Source organism: Otolemur garnettii, unplaced genomic scaffold (assembly GCF_000181295.1).
Source record: "Otolemur garnettii isolate 467f Iridium unplaced genomic scaffold, OtoGar3 scaffold00181, whole genome shotgun sequence".
NCBI classification, from domain to species: domain Eukaryota; kingdom Metazoa; phylum Chordata; class Mammalia; order Primates; family Galagidae; genus Otolemur; species Otolemur garnettii.
The window spans coordinates 2,082,622-2,095,721 of record NW_003852576.1 but is presented as its reverse complement, the minus strand read 5'-3'; the positions used below and the strand labels follow the sequence as shown (position 1 = coordinate 2,095,721).

Genomic DNA, 13,100 nt, shown 5'->3' with positions numbered 1-13,100 from the left:
TAATTTTGGGGACTCTCAGGGGAAAGTCACTTATATTCACATAGCTGGGAGGTGTTTTGTGTTGGGATTCTAGTTCTGATCCATCTGACTTTACAGCGGTGACGTGTCCTCCAGACTCCCGTGAGGTGGTGGGGAAGGCAGACCACGAGGCTATGGGAATGCCCTCAGCTGAAATGAAGGGCTGGTCATTTCAGCTGAGAAATCAGGACATGAACTCGCCACAGTGAAGAGCAGATGTCGAATGCTGAGCGCTGAGTTAGAGAAAGGGAGAGAGCGGTTGGGGCTGGAGAGAAAGTGTATGTCAGGGCACCGAGGAAGGGTAGCTTGGGGCATATTCAGAGAGTGGCCAGAACGCCCCCGAGGCTGGGGCCTGGGGCCCGGTGAGCATGGAGGAGGCTCTAGGGTTGAAAAGGCTGCTCCGTCCCGGTGGGGAGGGCCACGCGTGGGCCATGCTAGAGACCTGGGGTTTCTAAACAGTGGCCATCCAGAGATTTACAGTAGGAGAAATAACATAAGATGGGAGTTTTATAAAGACCAGTTGGGAGGCAGCATGGAGTATAGTTTGGAAAAGAAAAAACTGAAGGTTACGCCCCAGGGTCCCCGAGTGAGGTTGTATAGATTGTTCACTGCACAGGTGTGTGTGGGCCGTGGGTGGGAGGACAGGCAGTCCCCTGGCACGTTACTCTCCAAGCTGTGTACTTATGGGGCTGGGCCTCTCTGGGGAGAGAGCCTTTTAAAATTTGCACACTAGGATTCTTTACTTGCCTTTTAATTGTATTTGAAATAATCAGAGGGATTAGACTGAGATTGTATTTGAAATAATATTTCAATTCAAATAATTGTATTTGAAATAATCAGAGGGATTAGATTGAAGAAATAACAGTGTACCCTGGGACCTAAGGGTTTGGAGGTGGGTATGGGGGCTGCTTCCTGCATGTCACGGGGCATATTCTCCCCCCTGAAAGCCTGTTCCCTCAGCTTTAAAGGAGAGTTAATGACAGATTCTAGCAGGCCCTGGACGGGCCAGTGAGGGGACTGGCAAAGAAGGAGCGAGGCACGAGAGGTGGGGAAGTGACAGGTCTGGGGCTAGCGGCTGCTGCTGACGACACTTGCTGGACCCAGACAGGGCGCTGGGAACTGCAGGGAGTGCTTTGCCTGCTTTATTCTGTTTAATTTTGTTTTCGTTGTGAGTGGTAGATATTATTACCCCTTTTTAAAACTTTGAAACTGAGACCCAGGGAGGTTAAATTATTTGTCTGATGTGACACAGCTAAGGAGGGGTATCGTCAAGACTTGAACCCAGGACTGTGTGACTCTCTGTGCTCTTGAACCACTTTGCCGTGCTTAGAAATGATCTTTTCTGTGTGTTGAACTCCCTCAATACGGTCCTTAAACTTCTCTGATAACATGTCCCGATTTTGTCTTTTATTGTTGTAACTTGAATTGGGTCATGGTTATTTACATCATGTTTTGTTTACTGTGTTACACTGTAAGATGCTGAGGGCTGGCATTAGGCCTCTTTAACTTTGTGGTCTTGTGTAGCTCCTTGCTCAATCGAACAGGATTGATAAGACTTAAACTATGCTTGATCAAATGAATAATCTGTCTTCTAAAATTAAATACTTTTTTATTAGATAGGTACAGCTTCAGCCGCAGTTATAGTCCAGCAGAACTTAGAAGGGCTTGTTGGATGTGAGCTCGGCATTTGCATCTATGGCTAAGCTTTTGGATAGTCCTACTTGCTACTTTATCTGAAACAGAACTTGTGACTTGTTGTCGGAGGCTGAAACGCATGTCTTGCGAGCCCTTTTGTAGGCTTATCAGAAGCCGATGCTGCTTCATGGCTGTGCAGGTGTAAAACTCAGATGTTCCACATGATAGTTTTGAGTCTGTGAAAGCAACTTCAGTCATTCCTATGGTTAAGGACCTCAGTTTGTAAACTCAGGAGCCCTTGTGCTAAAAGTCACTTGTTTTTTTCCTCGTTATATATATATATTTTTTTTTTAATTGGCAAAGAATATATATATTTATGATCCACAATGTGATGCCTTATAATACACATATGCTGGAGAATGGCTAAGCCGAGGGAATTAATGTAGCATCACCTCAGGCCACTGACGGTCACTCTGGTCTCTGCTGGACTTGGATTTAGACACCAAAGAGACAGTTCAGGGCAGGCATTAGCAGAGGCCCCCGGGGTCAGCCTGCATAGGTTGGTATTCTTCGCCTGTGGCCCTTGACAAAAGAATAGTCTGGAAAATGAGGAACAGGTGGCAGTCATAGGTTCGTGGATCTAGTTCATCCGAAATTTAGGAAGAAAAAAATCCTGCTCACTTGGGATCTACTTTTGCTAAGATATCATTCAACAGAGGCCAAAATTGCCAGCTTGTAGGATGGAATTTAACACTTCAATGTTGGGGCCCGTGTTTATCCCAGGGTCACCTTTGGCTGTTTGTAAAGCAGAGTTCACATTCCCTTCTGACTGCTGACGGCATCTGCCCTCATTAACTGTAAGGGAGTAGCTCAAGCTTTGCTTCACACTCTGTGGCCAGGTAGAGTAGGAAGCGATGGCTTTTAAGAAAATGGAAAATGATATTTGAGATCAACTTTGCTTCTAGGCTTTGAAAAGCTTTGGGTTTTTTCGTTTTGCTTTTGGTTTTGTTTTTTTCATCTTCAGTGGAATAGCACAAGGGAGAAAAGAAACCAAAGCCTAGGAAGGTTCTGTAGCTTTTTTCTGCCAACGTTACTGGAAAAGAGGCAGGGAGGGCCTCTGAATAGCTCCGAAAGCCTTGGTGGACAGTGAATTCAGGTGTTCCGAAAATAGAACACAGAAGCTTCTCTTACCCCCACTGGCCGCTGCCTGGCCTGAAGGAGCAGTGAGACAGCCCAGAGCGCGTCTCTTAAACACTGTTGTACAGCCAAAACAGAGCTACTCCGTGACAGAGGTTTTCTTTCATAAATTTAAAAAATTTATAATTTCTAAAATTAAATTTATAATTTAAAATAAAATTTATAATTATAAACTTAAATTTATAATTTAAAATAAATTTATAAAATTCTTTCAAAATTTATACAGAGCCCCATGTTCCCTCTTTTGAAGCTTTACATCTTACATGGCTCGGAGAGCAAGCACGGTTGGATAAGAACTCTGTTCAGACTAAATCTTGTAGTTGGTGGCGACTTGGTTTTTGGACTTTAAGGGCCACTTTGTCAGTGAAAAGCAGGAGCTGTCAGCAAATGCTGAGTTGAAAAACTCATTTCCAGGGTTGCCTGGCCCCACTCTGGGATCCCTGGAAAAAAGCTTCAGTCAGCTGTAAGCTGGTAATCCTTTAATACTGTGATACTTTGGTAAGGAAAATAAGATTGGATTGTACACCTTCTCTTTTACTTGTTAACTAATTACTGTTTTCCTACATTTAAAAGCAGATGTTAAACTCTTCCTTTAATGTTTAACAGCAGACAGACTCTAGTTGTGTATTATCATATCTGCTGTTTGAATGAAGATGAGCTTTGGCAAATTAGATCTTGATGGTTACATTTTGATCCGGAACCACAGAACAGAATGGCACTTTAGTCTTTCAGTCAACATTTATTACTTTCTTGCCTAGCTCTTTACATAAACTGTGTTTAAATCTCACAAATACCAGAATGTCTATTGTGTAGATAAGACAAATGAGGTATTTAGAATGATCAGGACCATTTGGTAGACGAGAAAAATAAGGCATAGAGAGTGCACAGAAAACTCACTCAAGGTTATATCGCTATTAAGTGACTGGGGGCTGAGCTGGAGTGTTGGGCTGACCTCAGAGCTGTTAGTATAAGGGCTCTGCCTCGTAAGCAATGAGCAGATAGCTTGAGGAGTTGGGATCAAGAAAAAAGTCGTTACCCACAAGCCCTTCATTCATTCATTCATTCATTCACTCAGCAGATAGTTATTGAGTCCCTGCTTTGTGCTAGACACTGCAGGGTGTCGCTGATTTGGGGGTGGGCAAGACAGTCAGTTCTTCATCCGCTTCAAAGAGGAAATAGGGGGGCAAGAAAGAGTATATAATACGTTGTGCCCCCAAAAGGCTGTAGTGTGTTGGTTGGGAGAGCTTTTATAGAGTTTTTTAAGATGTAGAGATTTTGAGGCTCAGTGCCTGTGGCTCAAGTAGCTAAGACGCCAGCCATATACACCTAAGGTGGTGGGTTCGAATCCAGCCCAGGCCGCCAAACAACAATGACAGCTGCAACCAAAAAATGGCCGGGCGTTGTGGTGGGCGCCTGTGGTCCCAGCTACTTGGGAGGCTGAGGCAGGAGACTCGCTTGAGCCCAGGAGTTGGAGGTTGCTGTGAGTGTGATGCCATGGCACTCTACCCAGGAGGACAGCTTGAGGCTCTGTCTCAAAAAAAAAAAAAAGAAATTTGACGCCTTAACAAAAGTTTGTTTCTCATTATTTTCTATAAAAGTATCTGCAAATAGAGGAGGGAGTTCTCTAGAATACTTTGCTGTTCTACTTCTTTGAGGACCTGCAGAAGTGTGGAGCAAAACTGTACTGAGTTTTAAACAAAGTCTTGCAAACACAACTTTTGAACAATTACCTGGGCAGGACTGTGTCTAATTCAGCTTCGGATTTCCTGTTTTACGTAGGAGGTAACTCAGCATAGTGCCTGGTGCACGACAGGTACCCCCATAACTGTGGCTGTTGGTTCAGTGATGGGAAATAGAATAAGGAAACCCGGAAAGAAGATTTGCAGATGGGGAGATAAGTTCAGGTGACATCAAGGAAGAGTGTGAGGGTGACAGTACCATGAACCAGTGAGTGAGCCAAGAGGTCACATTTCGTCGGGTGGCTTATTTCACACAGACAGACAGTCTCGGTAACTCAGAGAGAAGCAGTGTTTAATCTGAAAATGCCGTTTGGTTCTGATGCTTGGGAGAGACTTTAACCTTCTTTGACCTTCTAATTGGACTCTTCCAGGTTTTCTGCCCACGTGTGAAAACTTCACGCCTCCTTCCCCTCTGTGGACTCCTTTCTTTTAGCTTCTGAGAGCAGTTTTTGTTTCCCTAATAAGCTGAACAGCCATACGTGTCATTTTGCTGGGACTGTCTTAGCTGTGCCTACTGTTGCAGTATAATTTCTGATTCTGACCCCTCTCTGTGTTAAAAGTGTCCACATTAAATGACCCTCCTCCTAATAAAGGAATTCTGTAGCTTTCTGTATATTGTCAGAAATCTTTACAACGTGCAGACTGCTTTGATGAGTTAACGTGGATGTAGTACCAGTAAGATTACATATTAGACCAGTATCTTAGTATAATGGTCAGTACTAAGTAGAAAAGAGAGAAAATAAGTGGTAGCGGAAATGGATCAGATGTATGATAGAGAAAAACCAATTGATTTCAACAAAATGAACCTTAGTTACAACTAGGCGCTGGTGTAGCCATATGAGAAAGGGGGTTTAAAGGTTATCAGGATGATAGGTAGTACCTGGGGAACTAGCATCCTTTGATAAAATCTTATGGTCATTTTTATTTAGAATTTCAGTGTTTTCACAGCAATTGTAATTTGGGTCAGTCGCATTTCTACATAGAAAGGAAAGGAAATAATCTCTTGGAACAGAGATTTTGTCAACAGCTTAAGGAAATGATTGGAGGGTAGATTGTTAAATTCAGACTTTTCCCTTAAATCTTCTGATTAAGTGTCTTTTGATGAAAATGACAATAATGTTTTAATCAAATAGATACTCATATAAGGACTCCAAGGACATTAATATAATGTATGTTTTTCTCTTTATACTTAGGGTTAAACTGGCTTTATGTTTCCTATACATGGATTTGAGGAAACAAATTAGTGTTTTGTTATACAAATATACGTAAAAGCTTTTAGTGTTCAGGTAATGCTTGACACAATTGCAGTATGACAGTTGGGTGTAAGATTAAAAACATACTTATGATCAGTCTTTTCTTTGCTTTTTTTTTTTTTTTTTTTTAGACAGAGTCTCAAGCTGTCCCCCTGAGTAGAGTGCCGTGGCATTACAGCTCACAGCAACCTCCAACTCCTGGGCTCAAGCGAGTCTCCTGCCTCATCCTCCCAAGTAGCTGGGACCACAGGTGCCCGCCACAACGCCCGGCTATTTTTCGGTTGCAGCCGTCATTGTTGTTTGGCGGGTCCGGGCTGGGGATTTGAACCCGCCACCTTAGGTGTACGTGGCTGGCGCCTTAGCCGGTTGAGCTATAGGAGCCGAGCCAATCAGTCTTTTCCATATTCATATTTTATGAGGTAGTGATGCATTTACCTTCGGGCCCCACAGTTCCTTGCTCCCAGCAATATTAGCTCTTTAAGGAGATTATATTTGTAGAGGAGAGGGAATGTTTCTGTGTATTCCTAAAATTCTGTTCATCTTAGAGTTAAATTCTGGCTCTGCCACTGGCTATGTGTTAGTAAGTTCTCCCCGAGTCTCAGACCTTTAGCTAATAAAATGGAAATAGTCATATCTACTGCTTAGTTTATTAGTAGGATTTTTATTAATTCCAAAGTCTCAAATGGATAAATACCGAATATATCTGACCAAGGTTGATGTTCTTCCAGGCTCAGGAATCAGTAGCAAGTACTGAGGATGGAGAGACACGTGATTGTTGGAAGGGTGAGACTTAAAACGTAGGTTGAGCGTTCCTAATCCAGAAAGCTCAGATGCTTCAAATTCTGAACCGCTTTGAGAGCCAAGGTGGTGCTCAGCAGAAAGGCTTAGTGGAGCATTTCAGTTTGAGGTTTTGGGGCCGGGGGTGCTGAACCAGTAAGTATATAATGCAGATATTCCAAAAATTTGAAAAAAATCTGGAATCTAAAACACTTCTGGTCCCAAGCATTTTGGATAAGGGATACTCAGCCTTCTGTTAACTGCCAGTTGCTGGCCCATCAGAAAGGATGCCGACTGCAGACACTCTGGGTGTTCATCACCCACTGATTATCGGCCTGAATTGTCTAGAAATCTCTGTTTAACCTGTGATGATGCTTTGCAAGGAAACCCACTGGGACTCCGGGTTAAATTAATGCCTCCTCTGAAATGATCAGGAAAGGGAACCATCTGCACATGGTGAGGAAAGCCTGTACTTCGTGCCTTGATTTCAAAGTTTCCCCTTTCCCTTGGGAATCTTGCTGATCGTTGTGGCCAGTACTGTGTTGGCTCTTTGGGCGATCTGCTTTCCCATTTTCGGCTCTATCCCTTATTTCGAAACACACCCTTAATTCCCTACAGAATACAGAAGTTCACTTTATGACATTGGCTGCTGACTAGGGAGGTCTGGAACCACCCCGCACTGGACCCTCTGCACAGCTACCTCTTCAGCCTTATACCACCTAATCTCCACCTTCGCAAGTGACTGTCAGCTGGTCACGGTCACTGCTGACCTTCAGTTGTGCTCTTATCATCTGTTTAATTTCCGTGAATCGGTAGTGGTATTCCTTCTTTCAGTTCTGATTTTAGTTATTTCACTCTTCTCTCTTCTCTTTTCTTTTTTTCAAGACAGAGTCTTAAGCTGTCACCCTGGGTAGAGTTCTGTGGCGTCACAGCTCACAGCAACCTCAAACTCTTGGGCTTAAGCAATTCTCTTGCCTCAGCCTCCCAAGTAGCTGGGAATATAGGCATCCACCACAACACCCGGCTATTTTTTAAGTTATAGTTGTCGTTGTTTGGCAGGCCCAGGCTGGATTCCAACCTGCCCCTCTGGTGTACGTGGCTGGCACCGGGCACCGGGCCACACTTTTCCCTCTATTCTTAGTCTACCTAATGGTTTGTCAGTTTTGGACTTTTTGAAGAAGCAACTCTTGATTGTGTTGATTTTTCTCAGAGGTTTGACTTTTATCTGTAATCGTTCTTACCCTAAGCAAATTGGTATTTTAGATTAGTGTTGGGCTTCTGTATTTTGTTTTTGTAGTTAAGCAATACAGAAGACTCTATTGCCTGGGATATATAGATGTACAGGATGGCCATAAAGTTTGTGTGCAATTGGAAATTTAAAATTGCACACAACATTGATGGCCACCCTGTAGAAAGGGTTTCAATAACCAGAGCTTTAAAATAATGAAATTGAATGTGTCTGCTGCTTTTTTTCCCCTTTGTCACACTGCCCATTGCAACTTGTTCTTTTTTCTTCTCTTTCTCTTTTTCTCTTTTGGAGACAGAGTCTGACTCTGATGCCTGGGCCAGTATAGTGGTGTCAGCCTAGCTCACAGCAGCCTCAAACTCCTGGGCTCAAGTGATCCTCCTGCCTCAGCCTCCTGAGTAGCTGGGACTACAGGTGCCCACCACCATGCCCGTCTTACTTTTTAACTTTTTGTAGAGATGAATTTTTCTGTGTTGCTTGGGCTGGTCTTGAACTCGCAGCCTCAAGCAGTCCTCTTGTGTTGGTTTCCCAGAGTGCTGGGATCACATGTGTGAGTCACAAAGCCCGGCCTTGTCTCATAATTTGTTATATTATTGTGGTTACTCTCTTATAAACAGTTAATTAGTGTCCTGTGATTTGATTCTTTTCTTGAAAGTTTCTTATATTTTCTTCATGCTGAACTGGTCTAAGTTCAGGTGAGATTAATTCATTGTCATTATATTAAATGGAAAGCTAATAATATTAATAAAAAGGGGTGATTTAGGGAAGTTTGGAGGACTAGAGGATTGAAAATTCCAAATTTCAATTTGATGAACTTGCCTCTCTCTACTCAACCTCCCCTAGGTAGAAAAGCTGACAGTACCATGATTTAGGGAATTGTCCTGTCTGTGATTATGAGCCATAGGCAGTTTCAGTATTAAAACAATTCAAGGAAATGCCATTCAAAGCAATTCATATCATGACTTCTTTTATACAGAAGCTGAGAATCTTGTTCAAGCCTCTTGGTATAGTTTAATTTCTCCCTTGTTCCTTTACTTCTTTCTCATTCTCCTTTCCCCCTTGTAAATCAGGAATTTTCTAGCTACATATTTTTAAAAAAATATTTAATTAACAAAGATTACATCCTATATTCAAAGTGTACATCATGATGATTTGACAGACATATCAAATGCTGATTAAACATATAGATCACTTCACCAATTTGTATGTCATTCTTGTGCAGGGGCCATGCTAATCTTCTATAAAGTTCGTCTGCAATTTTAAATTATTGCCAAAGTAAGCGCTTTTAAGTTTTGTAGTTTTTTTTTTTAAATTCTACATGGTATACACCTGCATTCTGCATTCCCAACCTCCTTGTGTGTTTTATTGCCCTAATCCTTAATCAAAACTTCTTTTTGTAAATCAAATCATTTATTTAAGAGACTTCTGCCAGTTTTTCCATAATTTGTTGTTATCTAATCAGTACTAAAGATTAATTTTATTTCACCAAAAAAATTTCTTACATTACTGTTTTAGAATATGTATTCCATTTTATTGATTCTAAGACACGCATCTTTTCACATTTTAACATCTTTGAAATTTGATGTCTCTTGTAATTGCTAACATTTTACAACTATTACTGGCAGCACTTGTGTTTTTATTTTTAATACATAAAATATTAGTGCATCTTTCAGTTAACAGCAATTAGATCTGATGAAACGAGTTCTATTAATGACCATTGTAATAATTAATAGGATCCATAAATGACCATTAACATATTTACAAAAAGTTTAGAGTGGAAAAAAGTTACTTATAGGCTCTAAACCTTTATACTTAAGTATTTTTATATATATTCCATTCAAGTCTTTTTTTTTCTATTGCCCGAGTACTTATTTTTGGTTCTAGTTATAGCCTATATCCTATTTTGCTTCTCTTAATTTTATTACTGTTATATCTTAATTCCCTTCTGCTGTAGGCATTTGTATTGGTCATTTTCAAAAACTACCCAATCTGGCCAGGCATGGTGGCTCATGCCTATAATCCTAGGATTCAGGGAGGCCGAGGTGGGTGAATTACTGGAGCTCACAAATTCGAGACCAGCCTCAGCAAAAGTGAGACCCCATCTCTACTAAAAATAGAAAAACTGAGGCAAAAGTATCACCCAAGAGTTGGAGGTTGCTGTTGGCAACAGCTTGAGACTCTGTCTCAAAACAAAACAAAAAAAAACAGGCTCAGAGGCTAGGGTGCCAGCCACATATACCAGAGCTGGGGGCTCAGACCCAGCCCGAGCCTGCCAAACAACAATGACAACTACAACTACAACAATGAAAACAAAAGTAGCTGGGCATTGTGGCGGGCACCTGTAGTCCCAGCTACTTGGGAGGCTCAGGCAAGAGAATTGCTTAAGCCCAAGAGTTTGATGTTGTTGTGAACTGTGATGGCACAGTACTCTACTGGGGGTGATATAGTGAGACTCTTGTCTCTTAAAAAAAAAAACAACAAAAAACCACACATATACACAGACTTCACAATCTGTCTGGTGTATGATCATAACAAAACTGCCTACTGTCCAACATTGAAAATTTAGATTGTTGCCATTTTTCCTATGCCTATGTTGCCATAGGAATGCTTCAGTGAACAACTCCTTTGTGTTTTTTTTGGTTATTAATTTTGACCATTTTTTAATGAAATCTAACTTTGTAGAAGACCCCTGAACTCTCTTTTCTTGTGAAGAATCACCCTTCATATTTAAATAAACCACTAACTAAATAGCTGTTGTAACACTGTTCATTCATTCATTTGTTTATTTACTGATCTGTCTGTCCACCAAGAATACATTGTATTATTATGTGTTTGGTAGTTTCCAACAGCTAAGGAATTGCAATTAAAGAGGATACCTGTCTGACTTTGATAATCTCATTGTCGAGTGGAATACCAGGACTTATCAAAAATTATATACTGCAGTGTGATGAGGGATGCTGGAAAGAGATGGGTAAAACCCCTTAGTTATATGACATTGACTCTGGCAGCCTTGTAGATCGCTGTCTTTTAAAATGCAAGGTGAGCATACCATGTCACATGTAATAAAATAAAATAAGTTTTGCCTGACAGAACGTGGCTCCACCTGACCCGTCTAACCTCCTTTTTCTTCTAGTCTACACCTGTGTCCTGCGAGGTCTGTGATCCAGATTCCACGTGTTGTTTCTTTAAAATACTGAGCTCCTCGTGTCCGTTAACTGTGTCACACACCTCCTTCCTCTTCTCTGCCTGCTACAGACTGTGTTCATAATAGGTGCAGAGTATTGGCATTTGCTTCATTTGACTGACTTTCTAGGATACTTCCTTTTCAAATGAATGACAGTACTTTGCTATTTTATGATTTCTTTAGAACTTCACAGTCAATTTACATTCTGTGATTTTGGTGACATCAATGCCATTTTAATTCTATCTCGTCATATTTACTGAGTTAGAAAAATTTCACGTTGAGAAGGTATTTGAGAGATTATAGACGCCAATAAAGATTTTTGTAGTAACAGTTTAAAATTCTGCTACTTGTGATGGGTAGAAACAGAACCTTCACTAGATAAAATAAAGCCCCTCTCTATAAATTTTTGGAGGGTCTAGAAAGCCTTTGTAGTGGGGAAGAAAACAAAAAATATTTCTGTATCACTAAGTATCAACAATTCAGGCATTAGATACCATCAGTCTGCTTTGTAAATAGCTGCTTATTATGGTTCTATCATTGCAAGGTCATTGGCTACCTGTGAATTTGCCTGCTTTATACTTGCACATTAAAAAACTGACTTCGATTTATAAGCTTGTCAGAAATTGGAAACCGCTTTTGGGAATGACTTTTTGAGGTTTTTTGGGGTTTTTTTCCTATTTCTTTTTCATTTCTGAAACCTAAAGAGAGAATTGTGCCATGTTCTTTACAGACCTGCGGTGATTAGACCACATATTTTGATAGACACACAAAACTCCTGTGCAGAATCCCTGTCCTGAGATCCCCAAACAAGGGGGTAATTTGAGGTTGACTAAGACAGATTTGAAAGACACTATGTGAGCATCGTTAATTCCTTGGATGACTGTGGATGAAATGAAACTCTTGTTTTAGCAGCCGGTAGATATTTTGAGGGACTCGACTGTGTAAAAGAATACGTGGTAAAGATGATTTGGCAGTCGGTGGAATTTGAAGGAGCATTTACATCACCAAGTAAAATAAAATTAATTTTTTTTCCCCCAATGTGATTTATGGTCTTGAGTTTGGTGACTGAGGGATTGATCTCTTGGCAAGCGTCTATGACATAAACACCGCAGGAAGAGAAATTATATGCGTGCATCAAGCTTTGCAATTTATCTTCTAAGCTCTCTTTTATGGGGTGTGTGTACTCTTGTTGTGTTCAGCTAACAAAAGGTAACTGTTCTTTGTCATGAAAGGCTTTCTCAGTTTCCAGAGACCAGGGGGCCCCACAGAGAGAGACCGGCTTTCTCATTTGTGTTCATGCTGTTACTTCATTTGACTATTTTATGAAGCCTTTCTGGTCCCCGTCAACAGTTCCTTCTCATCTATCTTAACTTTTAGCTTCGTCTGCAAAATTTGTGCGGTTAGCCCGAGACATAGGCAGATAAATTGCCTGGGTTCAGCTTCCTGAGACTTGGGAGTAAATACGTTGCAGCACACTGATTTGATGGATGGATGCAGCTTTTCGGCAATATTGATGTTTTTACACTTCAGTATAAATCTTTGGACGCCTTGGTTTGCATTTCTGTAGTCATGGGTTGTTCTCTGTCACTGATTTTCAAACTGCCTCATCGCTTAGAAAGCTGAGCTTAAGTGGAAAGACACAATTTTTCTTCTGCACCCACTGTTCCTCTGCCCACTCATAGCACTAAGGATTGTGGGCGCGAGTCTCTGGCCAGATGTGAATAGTGGCAGCTCCCAGTTCACAAATGGTTATATTCCCAAAGTAAAGTCCATTGTATAGTCAGTTTGTGGTTTAAAACTTGGAATGTGTTGGTTAATGGTAGAAAGCAGTAGAGTCTAAGAATTTCTGTAACCCGTAATAGAAACATAGTTTTATTTGGACTTTAAAACATAAACGTGTCATCCTTGAGTAGACAGCCCCGTCTGTACCCGTGTATCCTGGGCAATGGACCCATCGGTTTTTTTTTTTTTTTGAGACAGAGCCTCAAGCTGTCCCCCTGGGTAGAGTGCTGTGGCATCACAGCTCACAGCAACCTCCAACTCCTGGGCTC

General features: G+C 41.2%; 1 protein-coding gene and 1 non-coding gene across 15 annotated transcripts in view; one reads left to right on the top strand and one right to left on the bottom strand.

The window, feature by feature from the left end:
- Positions 1-13,100, top strand: part of APBB2 (amyloid beta precursor protein binding family B member 2) — a 377,881-nt gene that overhangs the window by 114,096 nt on the left and 250,685 nt on the right. The gene's annotated exons all lie outside the window — the stretch shown is intronic.
- LOC111721758 lies at positions 9,043-9,149 on the bottom strand. The gene has a single exon (XR_002770779.1). It is a non-coding gene; the product is annotated as a U6 spliceosomal RNA (small nuclear RNA).